Below are 9,224 nucleotides of genomic sequence, written 5' to 3' on the forward strand. Positions count from 1 at the left end.
TGCGCACAGTTTTGCCATTCTCGACTTCAAGGTACCATTCATCTGTTCCACTAGTCCTGATGCTTCAGGGCGGTAGCTACAATGCAGCTTCTGCTCAATGTCCAAAGCAGCACACAAGAGCTTAATCACCTCATTGTTGAAGTGTCTGCCCCTATCTGATTCTAAAGAGACCAGAAATCCGAACCGTGGTATTAACTCTCTAAGCAACAGCTTTGCTACTGTGAGACTGTCATTTCTACTTGTAGGGTAGGCTTCAATCCAGTGACTGAAAACACATACAATCACCAACACGTACCTCAAGCCTCCACACACAGGCATCTCAATGAAATCCAGCTGCATCTTGCTAAACAGACCTCCAGCTCTCCCTATGTGGCTCAAAGTCACCACAGTCCCTTTTCCTGCATTCATCTGTTGACAGATGATGCACCTGTGACAGGTAACCTCTGCGGCTTGCCTGAATTTCGGATTGAACCAATCAATTTTGAATAATCTGATCATTGCGTCTCTCCCAAGATATGCCTGACCATGGTAAAGCCTTGCAAACTGTGACAAAAGACTGTTTGGCAAAACCAACTTCCCCTACTCTGAGACCCACAAGTCTTCAGACCTTTGTACACATTGCATTCTCTGCCAGGAGCATTTTTCCTCTCTGCTAGCACGGCCCTACAGTGATTTTAGCTCATCTAATGTATCAACCATTCTTAATGCAAAGTTCAAGCATGTTTCATTTTCTGTTTCAGGTAATAGTTCCCACTGATCCTTGAACGATATACAGTTCAATGCGCAAAACCTTGCGACTTGATCTGCATAGCCGTTTCCCTTTGACACAAAGTCTTGTGACTTAACATGAGCATTGCATTTCACCACGGCAATTTCAAGAGGTAACTGAATCTCATGCAACAAATCCTTAATCTTTTCGCCATTTTTCACTGGTGAGCCAGAAGAGGTCATGAAACCCCTCTGTGACCATAGTTGGCCAAAATCGTGTACAATTCCAAATCCGTATCTGCTGTCAGTATAGATAGTGACTTTCAGGTTTGCAGCTGCGTGGCATGCCTTAGTAAGGGCAATTAATTCAGCCACTTGTGCGGAGTACACTCTTTCGAGCCAGGAGGCTTCTAGAATACCGGTGATTGTGCACACGGCAGAACCAGCTCTCAGTATTCCGACTGAGTCTCTCAAGCATGAACCATCAACAAACATAATGTAATAATTTTCTTCTAACTGTCTATCCTTAATGTCAGGTCTGGGTTTGGTGCATACTTCTGTTACCTCAAGACAATCATGCTCCACTTCCTCGGTATTACTAATCTCAGCATTTTCAACGGGAAGTAAAGTTGCCGGGTTCAATACAGTACACCTCTTGAGAGAAACATTCGGATACACCAGTGTAATGGTCTCATATCTCGTCAGCCTAGCAGTTGTCATGTGCTGAGTCTTAGTTCGAGTTAACAGAATTTCATCTGAATGTGGAACCATTACTGTTAAGGGATGCCCCATCACTATGCCTTCACACTGTGTGAGGCTCTGACCAACTGCTGCAATTACACGCAAACAACCCGGTAAGGCTGCTGCGACTGGGTCCAAAGTAGCTGAAAAATATGCTACTGGGCGGTTTGCACCTCCATGGACCTGTGTTAAGACAGACAAAGTACAAGCATCACGTTCATGACAAAACAGTAGAAAAGGCTTTGTGTAATCAGGCATACCTAAAGTTGGCGCCCTGCACATACACTTTCTCAATTCCATGAATGCCTCAATCTCTTCCTCTGACATGATTATGGTACCCGGGCCATCCTGAACTTCTTTACCTGTCAATTTCACCAGAGTTTTGGAGATTATCGAAAAGTTGGGAATCCACTGGCAACAGTATCCCACCATTCCCAAAAAGATCCTCACATCTCTTTTAGTCGTCGGGGGGTTCATCTGCAGTATGGCTGTCACCCTTTCTTTTGATATTCTCCTGGAGCCCTTTTCAATTAAGTGACCTAAATACTTCACCTCTTTCTGACAGTATTGTAGCTTCTTTGGGGACACTTTATGTCCGTTCTTTCCCAAGTGGTTCAGTAAGGCAACTGTGTCATACCTGCAGTCGTCTTTTGTTCTGGACGCGATCAACAAATCATCAATGTACTGTACTAGAGTCGAACTGAAAGGCAGTTCTAAAGATTCCAATTCCTTCTTCAATATCTGATTGAAAATGGAAGGTGACTCAGAAAACCCTTGAGGAATTCTGCACCAACTGTACACCTTGTCCAGGAATTTGAAACTGAAATGAAGAGGCACCGAAAAGAATGCTTGAGACAAGTCCACAACTGTGAACCATTCTGCATCACATGGAACCTGAAACATGATCACTGCTGGGTTTGGCACTATACGGCAACACTTTAACACAATCTCGTTTATTTTTCTCAAATCCTGCACAATTCGGACCTTTCGACAAGGCTTTTTCAGACCCATTATTGGTGAATTACACGAGCTGCTCAATACCTCTTTCAGAACTCCTTGCTTTACAAAGTCTGCAATTATCTGTAATACCTGGATGAGGACAGCTTGTGCCATGTGGTACTGCGGTACCTGAGGAAACACTGCGTTCGGTTTAACCTGTACCTCAACCGGCTCTACTCCCTTTATCAATCCTACTTTTTTTCCTGTCAGGTCCCACACCTTCTCTGTCACTGTTCCCTGCAACTCAGGTAGCAAGTCAGTCACTGTAAGCTTTGGGAATAAGGTTATCAAAGGGTATTCCTCATTTGTACTTTCCGTCTCTAGATCTGTAAATTGTCCATCATCCCCTTCATCATCACTGTTTGTTTGCACTTCAATCCCTTCATTAGAATAGGTAATCGAGCATTTCGTTTTACACAAGTCTCTTCCCAGTAGGGACACAGGACTAGAATCAGACTACAAATTTATGTAATCCCTGGAAATTTTCAATCTCAACTTGAACCGGGTCTGTAATTGGGTTTGTCAAATACTGATTTGCCACACCTACCACCCTTATGGTACACCCTGAAAGTGGCAATTTCAGAACCTCTGCACTTCTGACTGTAGAGCGTGGAGCTCCTGTGTCAACCAGGAATGAATCCTTGTGACCCATCGCCTTTCCCTCTACATAGGGTCCCCTCTGATCTTCTTCTAGGGATGCTGCAAGCCTGCACTCCTCACTGTCTGAACTATCATCCGACCATTCATCATTTATTCCATCCTCACCACGCAATGGGAACTGTTGCACTGTGTTATTTTGACCCATCATTTGCCTGTGACCTGTTGAGGAAGCATTACCTGTTGCTGTCCCATTGGAGCCAATGGCATTTGCATTTGCTGTCTAGGTACCATGGGAACCTACTGTTGTACCTGCTGCATTTGTGCTGGTTGGACACGCAGCATTTGCATTTGCTGCACGGGCTGTAACCCCTGCATCTAAACCATGTTATTCTGGAAGTTTTGATTTTGGGCCCTCATCTTTGGACCCCTCACATTTTGAAATGTACTGACATCACTGTGTTAAGCTCAAGCAATAGGTTTTAAAGATGAGCTTTATTGAATACCACCAACCCACAGCAAATATAAACACGTCCACTCTCACCAACCGTCCAGGCTCTCTTTGACCGAGATCCAATGACCTCATCTGGAACCTGGATGACACATGGATTCCAGACAGTGGTCAACATTCCTAAACATCCAACATTCCTAAGCATCCACAACACATCCCCTTTACATACATCAAAGATAATTAATAAAGAGAGACAAAAATACACATAACAAAACAGTGTGAAGAAACTCAGAAATACCTACAATACACAGAGGAGTATAATAAAAGATACAAATTAGCAGGTTACATAATCTTTCAACCACGCTGGTTTGGAACGAATCCTGGAAGGAGCTTTGATGCATGGTGTTGCCTTAGACCTACTTAAAAGATGATCTCCCTCAGGGTCTGTGGAATCTGCCAACCGGTTATTCCATTTCACTAATCTAGACATGCTCCACACATCTCCATTACCAAGGACAACCACATTCTTCCTAACTTCCTTGATGCAGTAAGGGCCTTTGAAACTTGACTTACCCTTGGTTATGAAACCAGGATCCTTCAGCAACACCATGTCACCAACCTTCCATTTAACATCAGAAACACTATATTTACGATCATATCGCAATTTGTACTTAGACTGGTAATTTTGCCTACGATCAGATGCCTTACTAAATTTCTCTTGGTCAAAATCTCCTTGACTAAACTTATTTCTAAACCAAGCAGGGGACATTTTGGTACACCCAGACCTTCCCCTCATGTACTCAAAAGGGGCGATGCCAGAGATACTATTAGGGGTATTACGATATGCCCACCACTGGTCCCTCAGAAGATCCGCCAGAGAAACTCTGGTTTCAATTGCTTCCTGGACACAGGATTTTACCAATCTGTTCATGCGCTCAGCAAGGCCATTTGCTTGAGGAGAATATAAGGCCGTTCTCAAATGCACAACAGCTAGGGAATCCAAAAAACACTTCATCTCCTGAGAAGTTAGCTGTACACCGTTATCTGTGATTAAGTGACTAGGTACACCTTACCGGGAAAATTCTTCCCTTAAGAACTCAATCACAGTTCTGGTGTCAACAAAATTCACACACTTAGTCACCACCCACTTGGAGGTATAATCCACTAAGAGCATGACAAGCATTAGCAGGTAGGAGATGAAATGGACCCATAAAGTCAAGTCCTAACTTCACCCATGGTTTTTCTGGAACTGCAACTAGGGAAAGTGGAGCTTTTACCACAATTTTGCTTTTGTCATTCCGTGCACAGGTCACACAATCTTTCACCACCGCTTCAACATCCCGGTCTAAACCTGGCCACCAATATACTGTTCTTAACCTTGACTTAGTCAAATTCCTGCCTAAATGGCCTTCATGAGCCAAATTGACAATCTTTCCCCTCAGACTAACAGGAGGTATGGACTTAGTTCCACGGAATAATTCACCTCCACTCAAAGACAGTTCATCTCTCACATTCCAGTACCCCTTTAAAGAATCTGAAATGTTTTTGTACTCAGGCCAACCTCCCACAACGAACTCTATAAGGTCATGTCTGTCAAAATCCTGAGTGGTTGCAGCTTTCCATTCATCTTCACTAACAGCCATCTCCCTCACCCAGTTAACCTCTCCCTCCTCTTCAGACTCATCGTCACCATCAATCGACGTTCGAGACAAGAAATCTGCGACCAAATTCTTGGGCCCAGGCACATATTCAACAGCAAAGTTATATTCCATTAATCCTTCAACCCATCTTTTTATCCTTGGTGTCAACTCTTCCCCTTTCTTGGAAGAAAATATTTGGACAAGGGGCCTGTGATCAGTTCTCACAATAAAAGGCAAACCCCACAAGTAAAATCTGAAATGCTTAACGGCCCACATGCAAGCGAGTGCCTCTCTTTCAATAACAGAATACTGTTGTTCAGCCCCTTTGAGAGATCGGGACGCAAAGGCAATCACCTTATCCTCTTGGTTAACTCTTTGGATCAAAACCGCTCCCAGCCCCCTGATACTGGCACCTGTGTACAAGAAGGTCTTGGCGTGAGTATCAAAATGACCTAAAGTGGGCATCTTCCCAATACAATCCTTCACAAAAGTGAAAGCCGCTGCACACTCATCTGACCAAAGAAATTCACACCCTTTCTTCAAGAGGGATCTCAGGGGTTGGGTCACACTCGAAAAGTTAGCAACAAATTTGGAGTAGTACTCTGCTAAACCTAAAAAGGATCTTACTCCGTCCCTGTCTCTGGGTTGAGGTGCTCGTATAATGGAATCAACCAATTCCAACTTGGGTTTGATTCCTTCATTGGAAATAGTATGGCCCAGGTATGTTACCGAAGAGACCCTAAACTTGCATTTCTCCCTCTTTACAGTGAGACCTGAACAGGCTATCTTACTCAATACTTCTCTAAGAACCTTGTCATGTTCTTCTACAGTACTGCCATGGACTAAGATATCGTCTTGAAAAAATAATACTTTAGTGACCTCACCTAAGATCTTCTTCATGATCCGTTGGAAACAGGCAGCCGCGGAAGCCAACCCAAAGGGCATTCTTAAAAACCGGTAGGCTCCCACAGGCGTCACAAATGACGTGAGGTGTCTGGAATCGGGATGTAAAACAATTTGGTGATAGGCTGAGGATAGATCCAATACACTAAACACCTTCGAGCCACCCAAACCAGACAACTCTTCAGAAATGTTGAGTAAAGGTTGCCGATCAACCCATATATGCCTGTTGAGATCTCTAAGATCCACACACATGCGAATCTGTCTCCCATTGTCTTTCGGCGCTAGGACAATGGGAGCCAACCACTCAGACGATTCTATCTCTTCAATTACACCAGCGCACAGAAGCTTATTCAACTCTGCTCTGAGTGGTTCTATCATCAACTTAGGAACTCTCCTCACTCTGTGCACAGAAGGAATAGCACCTTTCTTCAGAATGATTTTGTGTTCAAAATTAATCAAACATCCTAATTTGTCACTAAACACCTGGGGGAATTCCTTGAGAACCTCACAATCGTTATTCTCACCCTTCACTACCATAACTTGGCACTCAGAGTTGGGGTCTAACTTAATCCCCATGTCACGCTGATGACGCCACCCTAGTAGATTATTTCCACGCCTTGCTACATAAACCTTCCCCACAGTGATTTTGTCATGAAATTGGATCTCCATTACTTTGTACCCAATTACTTCTATCTTAACACCACCATAACCGACCGGATTGATATCAGGTTTAATTAAAGAATGGAGGTCTTCCCCAAAAATTGCTCGCCAATTTTTGTCCCCCACCATGGTATACGGAGATCCTGAGTCTGCTAACACTGTAACTAATCTGCCATCAAGTCTAATAGCACACTCGGGGGGCGTGGCCTGACGCCGATGGCAGAGGAAGCCTCTCCGTGAGGCTCCTGCCAGCGATTCCCACTCCGGTCCAGCCTGAAAGGCAGTGGACCCCCAAACCGCTCCATTGCCCGGCTGAATATGCGCAGGGGTCCCGAGGCTCATTTTGAGGGGTCCGGTCCCGGAGTGAAGAGAGTTTCGGGGCTGAATTGGCGGCCGACGGAGTGCCGCGGGAAAAAAAAGATGGCGGCCGCGATCTGAACGGCGTCCCCAGTGGCAGAAGAGCCACTAAAGCAATTCCATGCTCCTTTCCCGCTCACCCCTCTGGGAGACAGGAAGTACAAGGGGTCCTGGTGGTTCCCTCTGGGGTCCCACGCCGACGAACAAAGGGGCCCAGCGCGGCGTCTGTGCTCGGATAAGGACCGCGGAGCACACACAACATGGCGTCCGACACCCGAGGGAAGGACCGAGTGGATCAAGGTGAGAGGCGATAATTCCGGGGTTCCCCCAGAGCTCCTTTGGCAGCTCCCCTCTGAGGACATCTGATCGCAGTCTACACGACAGCGCCGGGGGGTACTTCTGGGAGGCTTGACCCCATGGACCGCCTCAGGTGAGCTGGAACGAGGAGGGCGAAGTCGGCGACTTGATGGGGCGAACCTGGCCTGCACTGGGACACGGTGCATGCGGCCCCCCTCTACGGGGGTCCCCCTAGATGCGCAGTGCTACATACAGGAGAGTGCAGGGGGCCCCCAGACACTGGATGGGAGTCATGCATGCTTGAAGGCACCCTCCACGAACGGCAAGGCTTTTTGGCTCGACGGGTCCACACCCTGACTGGGAGGAGAGAGAGTGTCCTATCTACCTGGTGTGTGGAGTACCTCAGGGGTTCTTAGCGGCCTAGAGTGCGGAGTGCGGCTGGCACTGGAAGGCGATAATCCTCTTACACGTGTACCGAGCGCCAGAAACAGCAAGTCTCTAATAAAAAGTTCGGCGATCCCTCTGGCAGTGCAGTATACAGCGCGGTGGTGGGAGAGTAGGGGTCCAGAGCCCACCGATCAGACGGAGCTGGAGCCATACCCCAGAAAATGGGTAAAGTCGGTCGCCGGAGGGACATAGAACAAAAAGGTGGGTCCCCAGCTGAGGCACAGGCAGTCCCGCCTGAACCCAGGAATGACGCTTCAGGAGAGGGCCGTGCCGACCCCACACTTCAAGATGTCCTACAAGCTATAACGGCTTCCCGTGTAGCACTGGAGGGGAAAATCGACGCTTTGGCCACAGATCTCACAGTACTGCGAGATGATCACCGCCGCCTAGCCGAAAAGGTGTCCACCACCGACAGACAACTTAAAGAGCTCCTTCCAGAGGTCAAAGATGCCACTAAGTCTACACAGCAGCTGGAGACCAGGATCAAGGCCCTGGAATTAAGGGCCGAAGACGCGGAAAATAGATCGCGTCGCAATAACATACGGGTGATTGGTATGCCTGAAAGTGTTCCACAAACTGGCCTGGCGGAGTTCCTCGAGCGGTGGCTCCGAGAGGACTTAGCGGGCGACGGACTTTCTCCTTTTTTTGCGATCGAGAGGGCACATAGAGTTCCGTCGCGTCCTCCCCCTCCGGGAGCCCCCCCGCGACCTATAATAGCCAGGCTTCTTCATTACCGGGATAGGGATTACCTGTTGCATCAAAGCAGGGCCAAAGGGGACCGCACAATGGACAATCACACGGTTCGTATCTTCCCAGACTTCTCCCGGGAAGTACAGAAACAACGGGCCACCTTCAGAGCTGCAAAACAGAAACTGCGTCAATTGGGTCTACAATATGGCATGCTATTCCCGGCGAAGCTTAGGGTAGTGACCAAAGACAGTACACAGTTTTTCACTACGGCGGAGGAGGTATGGCAATGGATTGATCTGCTTCCACATGAGAGGAATGGTCCTCCGGCACAGGGCCCTGAGCATGGACGTAGGAGAGGGGCTAAACGCAACACGGCCCGTATAGTAAATAGTCCCTCACCTGTGGAGATGCAAACTGAGAGACGAAAAGCCATGGAGGCAGCAGCTTCATTGAGCGGCTCTGATCGCGGATCCCAAGTACAGACTGCTGCGGACTGTGAACCATCTGATTCGGACCATGAATCCGAGACTTCCCAAGTATCCGACAGATCGGGCCCGGCCATAACACCGGGCACTTCTGACTGTATCATATGAAAGTCTTCCCATCGAACTACACTTGAGCCAGTTGTCCTGGTAATGAGAGCCTCCCCTGGCAGGCACCATGGTGGCCGGTGAAGAGGGTGTACTAGCTGTCACTATGGCGGTCGTACCCACCAGATGGATGAGACCGGGGTC

Source organism: Pleurodeles waltl, chromosome 6, assembly GCF_031143425.1.
Source record: "Pleurodeles waltl isolate 20211129_DDA chromosome 6, aPleWal1.hap1.20221129, whole genome shotgun sequence".
NCBI classification, from domain to species: Eukaryota; Metazoa; Chordata; class Amphibia; order Caudata; family Salamandridae; genus Pleurodeles; species Pleurodeles waltl.